General features: G+C 35.7%; 1 pseudogene; it reads left to right on the top strand.

Annotated features, from left to right (window-relative positions):
- LOC101623103 overlaps positions 1 to 18789 on the top strand; it is a 55696-nt pseudogene that overhangs the window by 25847 nt on the left and 11060 nt on the right.

An 18789-nucleotide genomic window follows, 5' to 3' on the forward strand; every position in this document is an offset into this window, starting at 1 on the left:
TGTGATTTTTCAGTTCAGAAGTTTTCTGTAGCACAAACACAATTTAAACACAATTCAAGGAATAGGGACTTTATTGCCTTGCATCAGAGAGGACTAGAGAGCAAGCTCTAGGGTCAGTGTGAGTTAAAGGTTTATAATATCAACAGGGTCACTGCTTCCATTCTTGCAGTTCCCTTGGGTGTCCTCTTTCTTGTATTGACTCTTAGTTAGGCTGATGGCTATCAAACAGCTTCCAGGTCTGAATGCTTTCTCATTTAAATGAGAGGGTGGAAGAAGCTTTCCTATGTTCTGACCATAAAATCAAGTTCTTATGTTTCTCACTTCCTGAACTTTCTTGGCTGTGAAAGAAAATGCTATGGTCAGGGAGGTTATGCAACACAATAATTTCAATGTTAAGTGTTTCCTTGCCTGCTGCAGCAGTGACTGTAAATGGACATGTGTCTGACAGCTGCCATATTGGGCAGCAAAGGGTAGGAAATGCCAAGGACTGCTTCTTACATTCCTTTACTACTTGCCACACTTAACTGAAGAAGTATTTATTTAGTAGCAGTCTTGGATGCACAAAATTATTAGCCTACCTGGGAAACTCACGTTACTTGAATGAGCTGTCATCGGCACTGTAGAAGGCTCTTCCGTTATTTGCCACAAAGTCAAGAATTAGCAAAAAGAAGCAGGTATAACCAAAACTCTATATGGTTACCATGACTAGTACTTAGGATGAGCGTGGAGTACAGACTTTCATGCTAGAGTTTCCTGTTTTGGCCAGCTAGAGGAGGATGTGATTTAGAAATGCATGTGACAGTTTAAAGCAGCCCTTTCAGATTCATGCACATTTAAATAAGAAAAAGGCACTAGTTAAAACAACCAAAATACCTTTGAATCCCTCAATTTATTATTTGAAAAAGTAACTTTTCCTAAGAAGAAAAACGAATATATGCTTTGTGAGGGTGGCAGTGTTCAGGTTGCGAAGACTGAACTTCTGGCTTCCAAATCTGGGTGAGTCCTGTTTTCTATCACTACTAATAAAAATGCTTTGTGCACACACATCTTGCTCCTTGTGTTTTAACAGAAAGGCCATGGGCAAGTGTAGGGTGCCAGGGGCTTTATTCTCAGCTCTTTCACTGACTGAGTTTTGACCTCAGAAAAGTTAAGGTACATTTGGATCAAGGGCTCTGGGGTGCACAATCAGAGCTTTCACTCAAACTGTAAATAGTAACACTCTTGATGAAACATGTCATGGTATAGCCAATAACCTCCTAACCAGGTGCCTCACCTTTCCAGAAACCACTTTCTGCCATTACTACAAGGGGTTCATCTTTCACTCTTCTCCATCTCTCCCTCCCTACCCTACTTTTCCATAATGGTTGCTTATCACATATCAACTCAGTTGACCAGTTAATAGTAAAACTGACTATGGAATATGTCAGATCTCAGAGGGAGAAGGTACAGATTAATGAAATATAAGTAGGTAAGTCTCAAATCACAGTCCCATTATTTAAACCTGCTTGAAACAGCTGAGCATATTGGTGACATTCTTTGAACCAGAGGATTCCATCTCCAAATAACAGTTATCCCGAGGGCACAATGACACTTTATGCTAAAACCCAAACTCTCAGCTCTACTACACTCCTTAAGGCACCCACCCTCCCTCCACCCGCTCCACTCAGATTCTATTTTATTAAGTTATTAAAGTTTCCTCTTCCAGTGCAATTGTGATGAGGTGATTGTTGTCTTATTTGGCACAGTTAATATTCCTTTCTCTGGGGTCTGTCATCTATAAGCCGTCAGTGTACCTTCAGAGGTCTCTACCAGTCTCGAATGGTGGGAGAGAAGAAATACATCCAGTATACTGATTTTTTCTGGGACCTCGTGTATAGGGAGCAATCCAGCTCCTCTGCATGTGTTTCCTTCTCATTCAAGCACACGTGACTCCTTCGGGTGCACTTCCTCAGCCAACATCCATGGCTGAACCAGCAGCCCTCATTTCAGTATCTCCAGCCACTGACCATGACCTCCGGGCATTTTTCTCCACCCACTTCCTGTTTAATGAAGCGTGACTCTGTCTTCTATTCTCTGTCACAATTTGTACTGAGCTCTGATATCAAGGAGGCCTCCAGTTTTTCTCCAAGCCATGAGATTCTAGGTGACCCTCTGGTTAATTATTAAATGATTCTCTCAGGAGCAAGCAGGGAATTTCCTGTGCTATTATCTGAATTTTATCCCTTTTTTAGTTCATTTTAATATATTACCGAGTCCCTCATTTATAAGTCAGATAAAATCTTTTACATGTGTTTTTTTTTTAAAGAAATCATAGTTTGCAATCTGAAAGCAGTATTGATTTCTGAATGTATTTGACTTGGCATGGAATTTTCACCTTTCTCAAAGATCCCCAGGCCTGAGTGATGTCATCTCTGAGTGCCCCTCCTTACACTTGACTACTGAGTTTATCAAACATTACTTCTCATAGGAAACTCCAGAACTTTCTGTATGTGAATCACTGCTTTTGGTTAGTACATAGGAAAAAAATTGAATTAATTTTTACTGTAAATTAACTCTTTTTGACCAAATTTTAGAAAACCTAGAAAAAATAGGCTTAATTGGAAGAAATATTTGCAAACATCTATAATTCCACTGACCAAATATAAATATATTTTCCCAAAAAGCATACATATAGTTTGTTTTATTAAAAAATGATGTATTATGTATATCTATATTGTAGTCAGATTTTTTTTACTTCATATTATATGAGTATTTTCTTACCTTGTTAAAGAATTATTTTTAGTTTCAGTTGCTTCATTAGATTCCAGTATATGATTGCATTATTATTTAGTTGAATTCCTCCTTAAGTTTCCAGATTTTGACATTATAAACATGTTAAAACAAATGATCTACACTTGAATATCCCAGTGGATCTCGAAAAACTTCATTCTATTGAATTCCTGCAAGAGGAAGTACTGGGTCAAAAGGTAAAAGCATATTTAAGGCAGGTTAAGACTTTCTAAATGAACTCCAAATCCCAAGAGCAAAAAGATAACAGAGGATTGTCCAGTCCTTCAAGATACCCTAACCAGTTGCAGGAAGTGAAACTGGAGGTTCTAGGAACTCCCAGGTAAGAAAAGTATTTAATAATTTAAACTGATTTCTAAAGATCTCCATCAGCAAAACACTTCAATCAATGTTGATGAATTAGCTTCAGCTCTCAGGGATAGCAGATGGATTAGCACACCTGGTCTCACACCATCACTGGCTTCAAGTTCCTTAAGAATAAGCAACAGACATCAGGCAAATATGTACTAAATCTTCAAGCCTCCTCTTTCAGCCCACACAGTAAGGTACCAATTGACCTTTGGTCTGATTCCTTAGTGAATTCTAAGGTTATACTAAATCTGAAGAGCAGTTATTCAATGGAAATGAGAAACCTGTAAAGCATTAATACTCTATAGATCAAGCAATGGGTGGGAACAGAAAATGCTAAGCTACTTACATCAGCAAAATAGTGTAGGGTTTAGCAGATAACATCACAGCAGGCCAGATGGTAACATCTTCCGTGAATTTTGTGCAATAATCACCTTCTAAATAATTGTTCTTCTACCACTGTATGTTGATCTTTAAAATACATATATCTGTGATATAAATGAAACTGATGGCCTCTTTTTTCATAGGCAATACAGACAAACATATTATTTCATTTGCCCCAAATCACCTAAGTGGGCTAGATTAATTTCCTCAAGTTTTACATGAATGTCTCCTGAGTCAGGTGTTGAGGTTTCCTAGGAAGTCTGGAAAGGTGGTAAGGTGGAATCTCTGATCTTGTAGGCAAAGTGTAGTCACGGAAGCAAAACTTCTAATAATGTGTCCAATCATACTTAGGGATAAAAATAGCAGCAATTGATTGAGAAGGAAGTAAGTTAAACCCTTGAAATCAATTTTTGGTCATAGGCAAAAACTACAAAGTCACGATGAATCTAATAACTAAATATATATATACATATATATATATATAAATTGGTATCTAATTCACAAAATCATTTTCACTAATGAACCCTAGAGATCAGATGCATTTACAGCCATATCAAAGCATGAAAAGGAAAAGAACTACTCTTTGGATCTTTTTTTCATAAAAGCTCACAGTAAATATTAGCTTCTATGTAATTAAAATCAGTGCCTTTTTTCATAAAATAGGATAATGCCACATCACACAAAATGCTAACCCAAGGACAGATTAGAATGGGTAGATCTGTTTACAATTAGAAATGCCTCAGAGGATCACTAGCTCTGACAAATCAACTAGACACTAGAGTTTGTGTGTTATCCAGACACGTGTATTTTCCTCCTCCCTTTTCTCCTCCTGATGCTTGGTCCTTCTCCATGTTTTACTTTCACTGGGACTACAGCATAGCAGAAGGCTGAAGCCCAACATCAGTGTTGTTCTCCACAGCAGTTCTGATGAAGGGTTTCATAGAAGATAATACTAAGGTATTATATATAACACCGTAGTAGCAGCATAAATAGCACTGAGAAATTTTCAGTGATTATAATTATCAATAGTTCTAGCCCTTTTTACCTGAAAATAGAAAATTACTACTGCTGTTACCAAATATACATAAACATGAGCTTAAAGTATTTACTCACTGTTTAAATGTAGGCTAGTTGACACAATTTTTGAGAGATTCAGAAAGTACAGATCCATGTTTAAAAGCTTTAGAGAGGCACTCCCTGGTGGTGCAGTGCGTTAAAGCACCGCTCTAAGAAGTTAAAGCCACTTCCACATGAGTTCGATTCCTGCCTGCCCCGGAGGTGACCACATGGCGTGGAGACCTCTCCTGACCCGCCCGCTGCTCCCCTCAGCAGTGTACTTCGTCGATCTGCCTGTTCTGCTCCCCACTCTATCTCTGGTGAAGCCTCTCGCTGCCCCTGAGCCTCTGGCCTGTACCCCAGTTCTGTATGCACAAATAAATAAATCTTTAAAAAAAAAAAAAGCTTTAGAGAATTGAATGACTGTCACTGTCACTGATCATTTTCATATCATAATGGTCTCCCTGCTGCTGGATAACTGCTGAAGCAAAGCCACTGATGAGAAATAAATGGGGAGGCAAAGCAAGTATGTATTTCCAGAACTAGAAACACTGACCTTTTCAAGCACTCAATCTTTCAGACTTTGTTTTCATTTATCAGGAAGTGAGTGATGAAGAATGAATCATGTTAGGTCAATAGATGCTGGCGGGATCCATAGATGCTTTTGTTTGATACTCTTACTTGATGGCTGCTGTCAAAGAGGCTGGCTTAAAAAGCAGGACCACAGCCAGGGCCCAATTCCTGCCAATGGGAAGGCAGTCTGCTCTGGCTGGGTCATCTGTTTTGCATTATACATCAATTTTTATTTATCTTCCTTTCTGATGTTATCTATGGGTTGAGAAACAAGGCTCAGCAATTTGGGGTCACGTAGCCATCTGGATCAGCTGTCATAACACTGGTAGGAGAGTTTCTTATTCAAGCTGACACTTTACTTCTTTAAAGGAATATGCTGGATCAGACAGTGAGTTACTGTGTCTCACACATTAATTATGGGGACTTAATGCATTATGACTCAAGTGTTCGTTTCTACCCATGGAGTCAGTCACTTCATGCTGGGTGGAGGGCATCTAACCAAGAAAAGTAAATTCCTGCCTCAGCATTATTGTTTCAAAATAAAATCTGTAGTGTATGCTTCTAGTTTGCACTTCAGTTACTTTGTAATCTTAGGAAAAATGAAAAGGATGCATTTCTTTCACCCTTCTTGTGAAACTCTTACTTTATAGTAAATCTGCAGCATTGTCAAATATATATTTTCCAATACTTCAAACACAACAACAACGAAAAAAACTCCTATGATGCTGGGGAATGAGGAGAAAATTTCAGCCTTCTGCTGTAAGGCTAGTATTTACCTATTCAGCTTCCGTTGGAGCTGTGTGTAGTCATGTGGCAGAGTGCTAGCCAGTGAGATCCAAATGAAAGTCTGAGCCCAAAAATATGGTCAATTATCTGAGGAAGAAAAAAAAAAGTTTAATGTGGTACCATTTACTTAGTTTTCCTCGACATTGGAATCAAGCCCCTAAAGACATCCAATGTTGTAGTATTTTGCCTGTTTTTGTCTTACAGTCAAGTCTTTTATCCATTTTCAGCCAATTTTTGCATACATAATGAGATAGTGACCTAATTTTCACTCTTAGGTATGTGGCTGTTCAGTTTTCCCTATACCATTTGTTGGGTGAAGACTTTATCATTGGAAACTCTTAGCTTCTTTGTTATAGTTAACTGTCCATATAATTGTGGGTTTATTTCTGAGCTTTAATCGTCAATTACATTGATCTGGTGTGGATTTCAATACCATGGTTTTTTTTTTTAAACTATAATAGCTTTGCAGTATGGTTTGACATCTGGGAGTGTGACGCCAGCATCCACCTTCTGCCAATATTTCCCCTTTGAGAGCCCCGCCACTGCTGAGAAGCCTAAGCTTTTGGAAAGTTTACCCTATCCTCAGATGCTTAAACATCTTTCTGAAGTGATTGGTTCAGAAAAAAACAGCCTAGGTAAATTTGAAATTTTCCTAGTCATAAGGTTTAGGCGTAGAAAGGACTGAGAAAACACTTGTCTTTCTAAAGCTTTCAAAGTCTCACATATTTTTACTTTCTAGGTCATGTGTTTTTCTGAGGAGGTAATGCCTAAAATTGCAGTATTTTACCACCAGGAAGGAAATTAGACTTGAAATAATCTGACATTGTGGACAGCCAGCAGGTGAAAGATGTTAATGATAGATGAAAGTCAATTTTTTAAATCACCATTATCCTAATGCCTAACATCTCTTGAATCTTCCAAGTTTGTGAGACAATTAATTCCTTTCTTATTTGAATCCAGTTTTCTGTAGTTGAACACCAAAAAAAAAAAAAAACTTTTTTAAAGAAAATTCCCACACATAAGGTCTTACCTAGTTTAATCTGCTGTCTTTTCTCCTTCCCCAATTTTCATTGTTTTGGAATTGTATCACTTTTCTCCTTAGTTTTAGCATATAATACTCAGTAAGTTTCTTTGACTTTAATTTATCTTTCATCTAATATATTGATCACTCAGTCATGAGATGTTACCTTAGTATGGATATCTGATCACAGCAGTCCCTGGCTCAAAATTAGCATTCCCACTGCACACAAGATAAATTTAGATTCCTGATCCTGACTGAAGGTCCTTCACATTCTGGCTCCTTCTTGTCTATCTGGTCACATCACTAAACATTTCCTGTGCTCATCTGTCCTAACACACACATATTAGGACAAATCGCATTTTTAAAATTCTGAATTACATGTACTTAAATACATCTCTTCTATTTTTGTAACTGCTCATCTGCTATTTTGGAATTTTACAAGTTTCTTCCATTGCTTATCCAATAGGGACATTAATGCCCATCCAACTTCAACTTTTTCTATAAAGTTTACTCCAATTTCTCCATATTATTTCCAATTTCTCCATGACTACTTTTCACATAAGACCAAATACTTCAAATGTAGAGACTGTAGTTTATTCATTTTTATTACCTAGTGAGTATCTTAAATAATAGCTTCTCTATGTTGGGGTAAATGGATAAAACAGAAGTCATAAATTAGTGAATCAGAATGTAAAGATTGAAATTTTACTTAGATTGCTGGATCTTCCACATGATCACTAAGAAGGTGACCCTTCCCATATTTTTCCTGCTTAGCTGATATGTTTATAACAGTAGCAGATATTATTTTCTTCTTGGAATGCTTTCCTATTTCCCCACCTTCTTCCAGAATTACTTGAATCTTGACCACAGAGCTATATAAGTGATCTTGAGCCAATTTATTTTTTCAGACTCCCTGTTGTCCAGTTTTTTTCTCCTAGGAATTTCACTATTGTGGAGACAGACCTATGGTAGCTGATCAGCTGATGGAAACATAATTTAAAATTGTTTCTGTGAACCCCTGTGCCTGAGAAATCTAGACATATATTGCTTCCTGTCCTTTCCCAAACTTCCAAAAATTTTGTTTTTTAGTTCTTCCTTCTATTCTGTGACTTATATCCAGTGTTCTTCCAATAATCCCCTTTTGTTATTAAAAAAAAAAAGTACATCTTTAATATATACTAACTTAGAGCTAGGATGCCTTAAGGTAACATAAAAGGAACATATGTTATTGCTGCTCAACAGGTAAGGCTATTTTCCACAATGCCCAGAAATGCCTACCCCAGTGCCTGACATAATGATCAAGGAATCTTTCCAGCTGTGAGGATTAGAGACTGGTGATGTCATCATGGAGGTGGGGCAGACAACTTTGACCTGTTTCATTACTCAATTTCTCCTATTCTTTCATTTAAAACACATTTACAGTAAGTACAATATTAGTTCAGTAAATTGTACAATGAGAGTTCATAAGAGTAGCCCTTAATTCAGCCCTTAATTGCAGTTAGGGAATATTTCTTGCAAGAAGTAAAATCTAGGCTGAGTCCTAAAAAGGACTTTGCATAGCAAAGTGTTTAAGAAAGATCATTCTAAGAAATCACCATATGTATAAAGACAAGAGGAAAGAAAGCACATCATTGGGAAACAACTACAAATAGATGAGGCGAGAGAAGTAAATACAGTTCATTATCATGAGTCTTGATGACTGGAGCAAAGTGGAATCAAACAAGGATCTTAAACAATGGAATGGTAAAATCAGATATGTCATTTTGGCTGTGTTGGGGAAAATGGATTAAAAGGGGATAACCTGCAGAAAGGATGCCATCCACCATAGCAATCAGTCACATGTGGCTACTGAATTCCTCAGATATAGCTATTACAAAATAGGGACCCTCCCTGGTGGCACAGGGGTTAAGGCTCAGCACTATCAAGGGAGATACAGCCACTGCCACCTGAGCTCTATCCCTGGCCAGGTTGCTGAACCACAGCGCAGCAGACCTTTGCTATATCTCTCCTGCTATTCCCCTCAGAAGTGTATTTCAGTGAATCTCCCTGTTCTGCTCCCTATTCTGTCTCTGGTGAATTCTCTCACCCCTCACACCTCTGGCCTATACCCCAGTACTTGTGTGCATAAACAAATAAAATAAATCTTTAAAAAAAATAATTAGTACAAAATGGGATGGCTGAAGTACACACTGGATTTCAAATACTTGACACAAAAGTAATAATGTAAAATATATCAATTTTTTATATGTGTCAATTTTATAGCAATTATAAGTTGAAATGATATTTTAGACACATTTATATTTTATATAAATGAAATATATCATGAAAATTAATTTCACTGGCTTTGCCTGTCTTTATTGGAATTATTAGCAAATTTAAAATTACTTATATACTTGGGTTTGTGATTTGAATTTTATTTTTATTAAACAGTTATAAGTGAAAGGGTTATTTTAGCAATCCATGAAGGATGATGAGGCTTAAAGTAAGCTAGATATAATTCGAAGAAAGTGAACTTATTTAAGAGCTACAAAAAAGTAGGGCATGTTGATAGTTGGATGAGAAAGAGAATGAGTGGCAGGAGTTAGAAGACGGTTCCCAGGTATGGAACTGGTGCAACAAGGTGGATGCAAGTGATCTTCAGTGAGATTAGGATAGGAGCAGTTTTAAGAGGAAAATAGTTAATTGCATTTTTAGATCATTGAATTGGAGGCCCTAAATACCCACATGGAAGAACGGCATCAAGAACTGTTCAGGAGGCTGAGTTGACTCACATATTTGAGCATCCTCAGACTACAAATGGCAGTTGCGAGTGTCCAGAGAGTGCAGAGCACTAAAGAGCAATCTGTATCATACAGACTTCATAGGCTATTATGCAAATGCCAATATATCCTCTAAGGTACTAGGTATTTCAATGGATAAAACTATTCTGTGGCAAAATGTTGACAAAAACACTGTGTATTAGAGATTGTAATAGACAACATATGTTAAAGGCTCTGAGAAGTCTGGCAGTGAGGAAACCTCTTTAATCTAGCATTTCCTTTTTATTTGACTACAGAAACCTCTTTCTCTCCAAGTAGAACGTGATAATATCTTAAGAAACACATTCAAGGAATACATTTTGAGATGTGTTTTTCCATGGTAATCTAATGCTTTAGGAGAATAAAATGCCAAATGGAGTTACATGAAATATGTGGTTTTTAGGGTATATATATATATATATATATATATATATATATATATATATATATATATATATATATATATATATATATATATATATATATATATATATATATATATATATATATATATATATATATATATAAAGAAATTAAATTTTATTTCTGTCAAATAACTATATTTTCTATCTGGTTTCCTATATTCGATCCTAGGCATATTTTGGGGACTCTTAATATTTTCTAGAATTTGAGTACTCGGGTTAAAACAAGTACTAAGTTTTCTGTCAGAAGCTTGCTGTAAGTGTTAAAGAACTGTTGCAAGTCCGTAACAAAGAAAAATTCTTGTTTATGTTTGAATACGGGATATCTGATGGTCTATTAAAAGAGAATCTCATGAAAACAAAATTTGAAAGATGAAAATCATTTTCTAAGGCATCCATTAAAATTGTGAAGCACAAATTCCTTTTTTTCTTATAAAGTGCTTATTTTGATGAAAAATGTGCAAGCTACTATAGTTTACATTACTTATGGTGCTTTTGGTATGTTGATTCAGAAAATGAGTTAGGAAATAACACATATTATAAGAAGCAGCAGATGGCATAATAATTTCCCTTGCTTAGCAGCTAATATGCCATCTATTCTGGGTACTGTCAAGATTTCCTTACTGATGTACAGTATTAAAACATTTACCAAGAGGAAACCCCACTTCTATAGTTCAATTGTCTAAGTTCAAGAGTCAAGTGTTATATAAATAACAACAGGCCACATTAAACAAAGGAGTTCAGGCTTAAATTTTAAATTTTCTTTGGATTTCAGATATCTTGAAATGCCATTGTTTTAAAAATCGCTTTAAAACCTGAATTACTTTGTATTTATATAGCATATTTTATAGAAGAAGTGGAATAAATAAAACCTTACCTTTCCTAAAAAAAAAAAATAGATGAGTTAGGGAAGGACAAAAAAAGCATTGAATACACAATATCTTGCTCATACATTCACTAGCTAATAGTGAATCAATATTTAACTTCAAGTATCTATTTCCACATTAGTATGTTAATAATATCAGTCCTGTTCACCCCATATGGTTGTGGTGGGAACAAAAACAAAATACAGATTTCACTTGAATATAAGCCCCATGAGGACACAGATTATTCCTTTTTTGGTTCATTGCTGTATCCTTAATACTTAGAATTGTACCTAGCATGTAATAATTGCTAAGTGAAGGCTATGAAAAAGTTTAAATATTGTAGAGATGCAGTGTGTTATGTGTAGGGTATCATTACTGTTTACTAATATGGAAAAAGAAAAGCAGAAAGAAAGTGACTTGTTTAAGTCATTTCTTACATCAGAATGTAGTTAAGGCTAAATTTCTGGGCAGGTCTAGACATTTTCTATATTTAATGTTTAACATTAAATATTTTGTTTGTTTGTTTTATTATTTATAAATTTATTTACAATATTATTCATTTTATAACAATGTTTGCTTCCTCCTCCCATCATCACCATAGCCCTCCACATTCCTGCCTCCTTCTGACCCCTCTCTGTCCCCCTACCCTGCAGGATCTCTCTGGTTTATAATTGTCTGTTTGCTCTTGTATTGTTTTGTTTTGTATTGTAATAACAATACATTCCCCCCTCCCTCCACCGTCTTATCTGGTTCTCTTAAATTCCTCCTATAAGTTAACCAAGAAAAAGAGACCCTACTGACTGGGATAAAAAATCTTTGTACTTCATACAACAGGCAGGTACTGATCACAAAGATATATAAAGAGCTCACTCAAAGCAACAAAAAACAAAACAATCCAGTCAAGAAATTGGTGAAAGAACTTGAAAGACACTCCTCCAAAGAGGAATTGTAAATTGCCAGCAGGCATATGAAAAAATGTTCAACATCCCTCATAATCAGGGAAATGCAAATCAAAACCACGATGAGATACTATCTCACACCAGTGAGAGAGGCACCTACCAAAAAAACTAGTAACAACAAATGTTGGCAAGGATGTGGTGAAAAAGGAACTGTCCTACATTGCCAGTGGGATTGCAAATTGTTGCAGCCACTATAGAAAGCTGTATGGAGATTCCTCAGACTACTAGATATGGAGAACCATATGACCTAGCAATCCCACTCCTAGGGATCTACCCAAAGGACACAAAAACATTGACTCAAAAGGATACATGCACCCTTATGTTTGTCACAGCACTACTTACAATAAGTAAATCCTGGAAACAAACCAAATGCCCCAAACTAGATGATTGGTATATACAAGAAAAACCAAGAAGATGTGCTATACATATATATGTACAATGGAATACTAGTCAGCAATCAAAAAAGATAAACTCATAGTATTCACAACAACATGGATGGAGCTGGACGGGATTATGCTCAGTGAAATAAGTCATAAGGAAAAAGAAAAATGATCACTTTTTATAGTGCATACTAAAATGCCCAGAATGGTGCTAGGTTCTGGATATATAGTAGTAAAAATATATATATTGACAGTCAGATATTTGACACAACATTAAACAAACTAACACAAGTAAATTGTTATAAGTGCAATAAAAGAACAACCGATGAGGGAACAAGGGGTGATGGAAACCTAATTTACACTGAGACTAAATGTGTAAGCTAAATTTTATCAACAAAAATTGTTTAGTCTTTTGACAAGATACATATTTCTACAGAATGTTCATCCATTTTTATACACATCACTATCTCCACCTATCACAAAATCAGGAGACACTTATCAATATCATTTTGAATTAACTATTCAGGACAGATATATACTTACTTATATTATTATTTACAATTTTTAAATATTTATTTTTTAAATCTGTATATTTTACATCACTGTGTACTCCCCATAAAGTTCCCACCAGATGTTCACTCTTGAACAATCACCAGAGTTCCTTGTGCTCTTCCCTCCCCTGCCCTGATACTTTTCCCTCCCCTTCCATCACATAGTGTCTCTTATCCACAGTTGCCTTCTAGTTTTGTTGTATTAATTTTTTTTCCTGATCCCTTAATTGGTTCCTCTACATTCCTCCTAGAATGATTTGATATTTTTCCTTTCTGCAAGACAGTTATGGTAAAGGAAAAAAATGGAGAAACAATAAAAGCATTATTTACTCACACCTACCAGTTTTATAATTAGTAGTTCAATGCTTCTGGACCTTAGTATTAAGATATAGCTAAAGTCTCAAAACATGACTGCAAAATTAGATAAAATTGTATACTAAGTTAAACTAAACTTGTACATACCTTACTTTTGTAAGCACTCAAAGAATTTTATTGTGCTGAATTTTCTTCTTCTTTTTTTTTTTTAACAAGTTTAAGCATTCTCATTGGTATAGTCAAACTTTATTTTCCCATGGGAACACATATTTGTTAAATGATTACCTTTCTCATTGAAAAAGGATTTTTTTTCAAGCTAAGCACATGTAATGATGGCACTGATTTATTATTCTTTTGAATTCTCAATGAATCCATTGAGATGACTTGACAAGTACACCTGCTTTTAATGGCTAATTTAGACTTTTAATCTATGCAAAATTGCTTTTTACCTTGCAGGCAATATTGGGAGGACAGCAAGAGCTGAAATCAACTTTCTTTCCTTTCATAAAGAAAGGGAACATTGTGTTTTGGATTAAAGAGTGTTGTTAAAAATGCCTTAGTTGGCTGATAGTTAAAATTTCAAGATACTGCAAAATCATCAGTAACATTTTGAAACTTTAAAAAATAATTATGAAGGCAAAAGCATGCTGCTAAACAATTTAGAAGGAGAAAAAGTAATTACATCCTTATGAAAAAAATTTGGATTTATAAAACAAGACTAGTGGAAGTAGAAAGAGGTTTTATACAGTCATTGAAAAATGTTTGATATATTTTTAATAATCTCTTTGAAGAGGTTAAGTTTTCAAACATTTTCTGTTCAATGCAACAATTTGCTACTCTAAGAAGTGATCACTTATATTTTTAAGTGATTTTTCTCAGAATTGTTAATGAGTCAAAGAAGAAATCTCAAGTGAAATTGGAAAGTACTTTGAGATAAATGAAAATATAATACACTAAAATCTATGGGATGCAGTGTATGCAGCACTTAAAGGAAATTTACAGTGTCTATATTAAAAAAGAAAAAAGACCAGCAAGTTGGTGAACCTAGAAGAAATGGGTAGATTCCTAGAAATGTAAAACTTTTTAAGAATGAATTATGAAGAAATGAAAAATATGAATAGACTAATTACTAGTGAGGAGATTGAAGCAGTAATAAAAAAAATCCCAACAAAGATCCAGGACCAGATAGCTTCACTGATAAATTCAACCAAATATTCAAGGAAGAACTAATACTAGCCTCTCTCAGGCTCTTCTAAATTTAGGAGTGAATGATTCTAAACTCATCTTAAAAGACCAGAATTGTGTAGTAGAAAAACTAGACAAGGATACAACACGAAAAAAAAATTACAGGCCAATATCCCTGCTGAACATTGACACAAAAAATATCGTCAGCAATATATTAGCATACCAAATACAATAATAATATACTAAAAGTTCCATGCACGCAGATGAAGTGAGATTTATTGCAGGGGTGCAGATATGATTCAAAGCTCATTAATCAATGTGATATACAACATTAACGACATGAAGATAAAAATCATAATCATCTTAAATAGATGAAGAAAAAGCATTTTATAAAACTCAAGATTCATTTATGATTAAAATTCTCAACAAAGTGGATACACAGGAAACATACCACAACATTAAAAAGACCACCTATATCAAACCCACAGCTAATATACTCAGTGGTAAAAACTGGAAGCTTTTGTCTTATAGCAGGAATAATATAAGGATGTTCACAACTGCCATTTTTTATTCAAAATTATATTGGAAAGTTCTAGTCAGAACAATTGAGGAAGAAAATGCATTCTAGAAGAGTATTACTATCACTATTTGTATTTGCCATAATTTTATATACAGGAAACCCTAAAGACTCCACACACACACAACTATTAGAACTAATAAGTAAATCCCAAAAGTTGTAGGGTACAAAGTAAATACAAAAATCTGTTGAGTTTCTGTACACTAACAAACTATCAGAATGAAAGTCAAGAAAACAATCTCATTTACAACTGTATCAAAAAGAACAAAATACTTGGAATAAATTTAGCCAAGGATGTGAAGAATCTGTACACTGAAAACTATAAGAGACTGATGAAAGAAACAGAATACATATAGAAATGTAAAGATACCACACGCTCATGCATTGAAAAAATTAGTATTAAAATATCTGTACTACCCAAAGCAATATACAGATTCTGTGTAATCCCTATCAAAATTCACAATTCAACCTGCAGTTTTCACAGAAAAAGAACAAGTAATCCCCAAATTTGTATGGAACCACAAAAAAAACTATGAATAAAAAAAGAAAGTTGGAGGCATCACATTCCCTCATTTCAAAGCTATCATAATCAAAAAGGAATGTCATTGGCATAAAAAAACAGGTACATAGATCAGTGGAATAGAAGACAGACCAGAAACAAATCCATGTACACATGATCAATTAATTTATGACAAAGGAGGCAAAATTATAAAATGGAGAAAGCTAGTCTCGTCAATAAATGGTTTTGGGGAAACAGGACAGCACATGTAAAAGAATGAAACTAGACTATTATCTTACACCATAAATAAAAATTAACTCAAAAGATTAAAAATTAAATGTAAGACCTAGAAGCACATATATCATAGAATAAACAGGCAGTGAACTCCTTAACATCATTCTTGGCAATGATTTTTTGGATGAACCCAAAAGCAAACATAAACAGCAAAGGAAACCACCAATAAATCGAAAAGACAAGCTACCATTCAATAAAAGAAAATATTTTCAAATCTTGTGTTTGGTTCATATCCAAAATAGACAAAGAACTCATACAACTAAATAGCAGAAGGAACCTGATTTTAAGAAAGGCAGCGTAGTATTCCACTGTGGATATATACACACCATTTTCTTGATTCAATCATCTGTTTGGGGTTATTTAGGTTGTTTCCATATCTTAGCTATTGTAACTAGTGCATCAATAAACATATGAGTAGAGGTTTCCTTTAGAATTAATGTTTTTGTGTCCCTGGGTAGATTCCCATTAGTGGAATTGCTGGGTCAGATGGTAATTCCATTTTTAATAATTTGAGAGTCCTCCACACAGCTTTCCACAATGGTTGGAGCAGTTTGCATTTCCACCAGCAATGTATGATAATGTAATTTTTATCCACATTCTCACCAGCTTTTGTTGTCAGTTTTTTTTTTTTAAAGATTTATTTTATTTGTACATATATAACTGGTGTACAGGTCAGAGGCTCAGGGGCGGTGAGAGGCTTCACCAGAGACAGAGTGGGGAGCAGAACAGGCAGATCGACGAAGTACACTGCTGAGGGGAGCAGCGGGCGGGTCAGGAGAGGTCTGCCGCGCCATGTGGTCACCTCCGGGGCAGGCGGGAATCAAACTCATGTGAAGTGGCTTTAGCTTCTCAGTGCAGTGCTTTAACCCGCTGCGCCACCAGAGAGGGCCGGGTTTTTTGTTTTTGTTTTTGTTTTTGTTTTTGTTTTTAATGTGGGCCATGCTTACTGGTATGAGGTGGTATCTCGATGTGGTTTTGACCTGCATTTCCCTGATTTTGAGTGGATGGAGCTGGAAGGGATTATGCTCTGTGAAGTAAGTCAGAAGGAAAAAGAAAAATATCAGATAATATCACTAATAGGAGAATATAGGGAAAACTATGCCAAACAAAGAGTCCCCCAAAATGACAAAACTTGTAGGCAACTATAGACCTGAGGCTTAAAGAAGGGTGAGAAAACAGGATCAAAAAAGGGGTGGAAGAGCACAAGGAACCTGGGTGATTGTACACAGGTGATTTAGTGGTGGGATATTTATGGGGACAACACCTGAGGTGAAAATCAAATATTGTACAAAAATGAGCACCAATGTAAAAAAAAAATTAATTAATAAAAGGGAAAAAATGGGCAAAATATCTAATTAGATGTGTTTCTAAAGAGTACAAACAGACAGACGGCCATCAAGTATGTGAAAATATGCTCAATATCATTTATCATCAGGTAAATGCAACTCAAAATCACAAAGAGCTATTATCTTACATCAGTAAGAAAGGCTATTATCAAGAAGATAAGAAATAAAGAGGTCTTAGACCTACTCTCCCAGCGAGGAACGATCCCAGGCTGAGGGGCAGTGCTGAGTCCCCGCCACTAGACACCCAGGACTTCTCATGAAGTCACAGCAGTAACTTGGCTGACACTCAGGCAAGCAAGCAAAAGAGGCAAATTTGTTTAGAGATATAGATAAAAGAAGAAACTTATTAAGGAGAAAAGGAACAGAAACAAAGTGGTACTCTTAGGCAGGTGGAACCAGGCCAGGGAGGGGTAAGGAAGTCTCTCTGGAGTCCTGCCTCAGGGAATATATATCTTCTTTCCCTAACTATTCTAAAACTGTCAGTCTCTTTGTGGTTATTTCTCTGTCTTAATTCTCAGTGCCCAGAATTAAGTCTTGCATCTCAGGCCTTATCTTAGATTCCTCGTCCAGAAAAAGTCCTGTTGCCTCTAGTCTGGGGGGATGTTCAATTAATCCCCGAGGAAGTTGTTGCCCTTATTGCTGGAGTCTTCCTTATTCCTCCCAGGCTTTTTCCTTTTTCTATTCTGACCCTAGAAGTATCCACTTGCCCTATGACTCAATAACAAATGTTGGCAATGTTGTGGAGAAAAGGGAACACTTACACCCTGCTAGAGAGGATATAAATTGCTTCAGTTACTGGAGAAAACACTGCAGAGTTTGCTCAGAAATAAAAAATGGAACTGTCATACAATCCAGGATTCTATTTAAGTGTGTTATCTGAAGAAAATAAAAACCTTAATTCCAAAAAGAAAAAAGTATGTGCCCACATGCACATAGCATCATTATGTTCAGTTGTCAAGGTTCTATGAAAACATTCAGTCATAAATGGATGGATGGAAAAAAAGATGTGGTCTATACACAAGTGTGTACATATAAGCACACATATAATGAAATTGTGCTCAAGGGCATCTCAAAAATAGTTAAAAAAAAATAAAAACAATGTCATTTATTTCAAACTATCTTACATCCAAAGAAAAATTACATTTAAATTTGAATTCTGTTGTTCAGACAGTTTGTCGTTGCTTATGTAACTCCTGATTCTTCTCCCTAGACCAGTGACTATGGGAGTGGGGACTTCCTAGTAAAACATTACCAAATCCCAAATATAATAGTAACATATAGGGAGGCAGAGCCCAAGAAGGCAGAAGAGGGAATACTTGCACTTAGCTCCTCCTATGATCACAACAAATCTACACGTAAATACAGACTAATCTACACACAACTGTTACAGGGCATGGAGAAAGGGGCACCCCTGAAGCCCCAAACCTGCCTGTTCTAAGTGGGTTCTGCATCTGCCCCAACAAGACAAAACATATAAAACTTTAATGAAAAGGGACTTTAATACAGTGAGTGTACAATACAGAAGACAAAGAATGTAATGTCTAAATCAAACACCTGAAGTTACCCATCCCCTTGTGGGCAAAAGTCAACCCAAAAGGGGTTGGTCCAAAGCAAGGCCTGAAAGCCTGTCACAAGTCTAAAG

The sequence above is a fragment of the Condylura cristata genome, unplaced genomic scaffold (genome assembly GCF_000260355.1).
Source record: "Condylura cristata isolate star-nosed mole 26May11 unplaced genomic scaffold, ConCri1.0 scaffold00012, whole genome shotgun sequence".
In the NCBI taxonomy this organism is placed as follows: domain Eukaryota; kingdom Metazoa; phylum Chordata; class Mammalia; order Eulipotyphla; family Talpidae; genus Condylura; species Condylura cristata.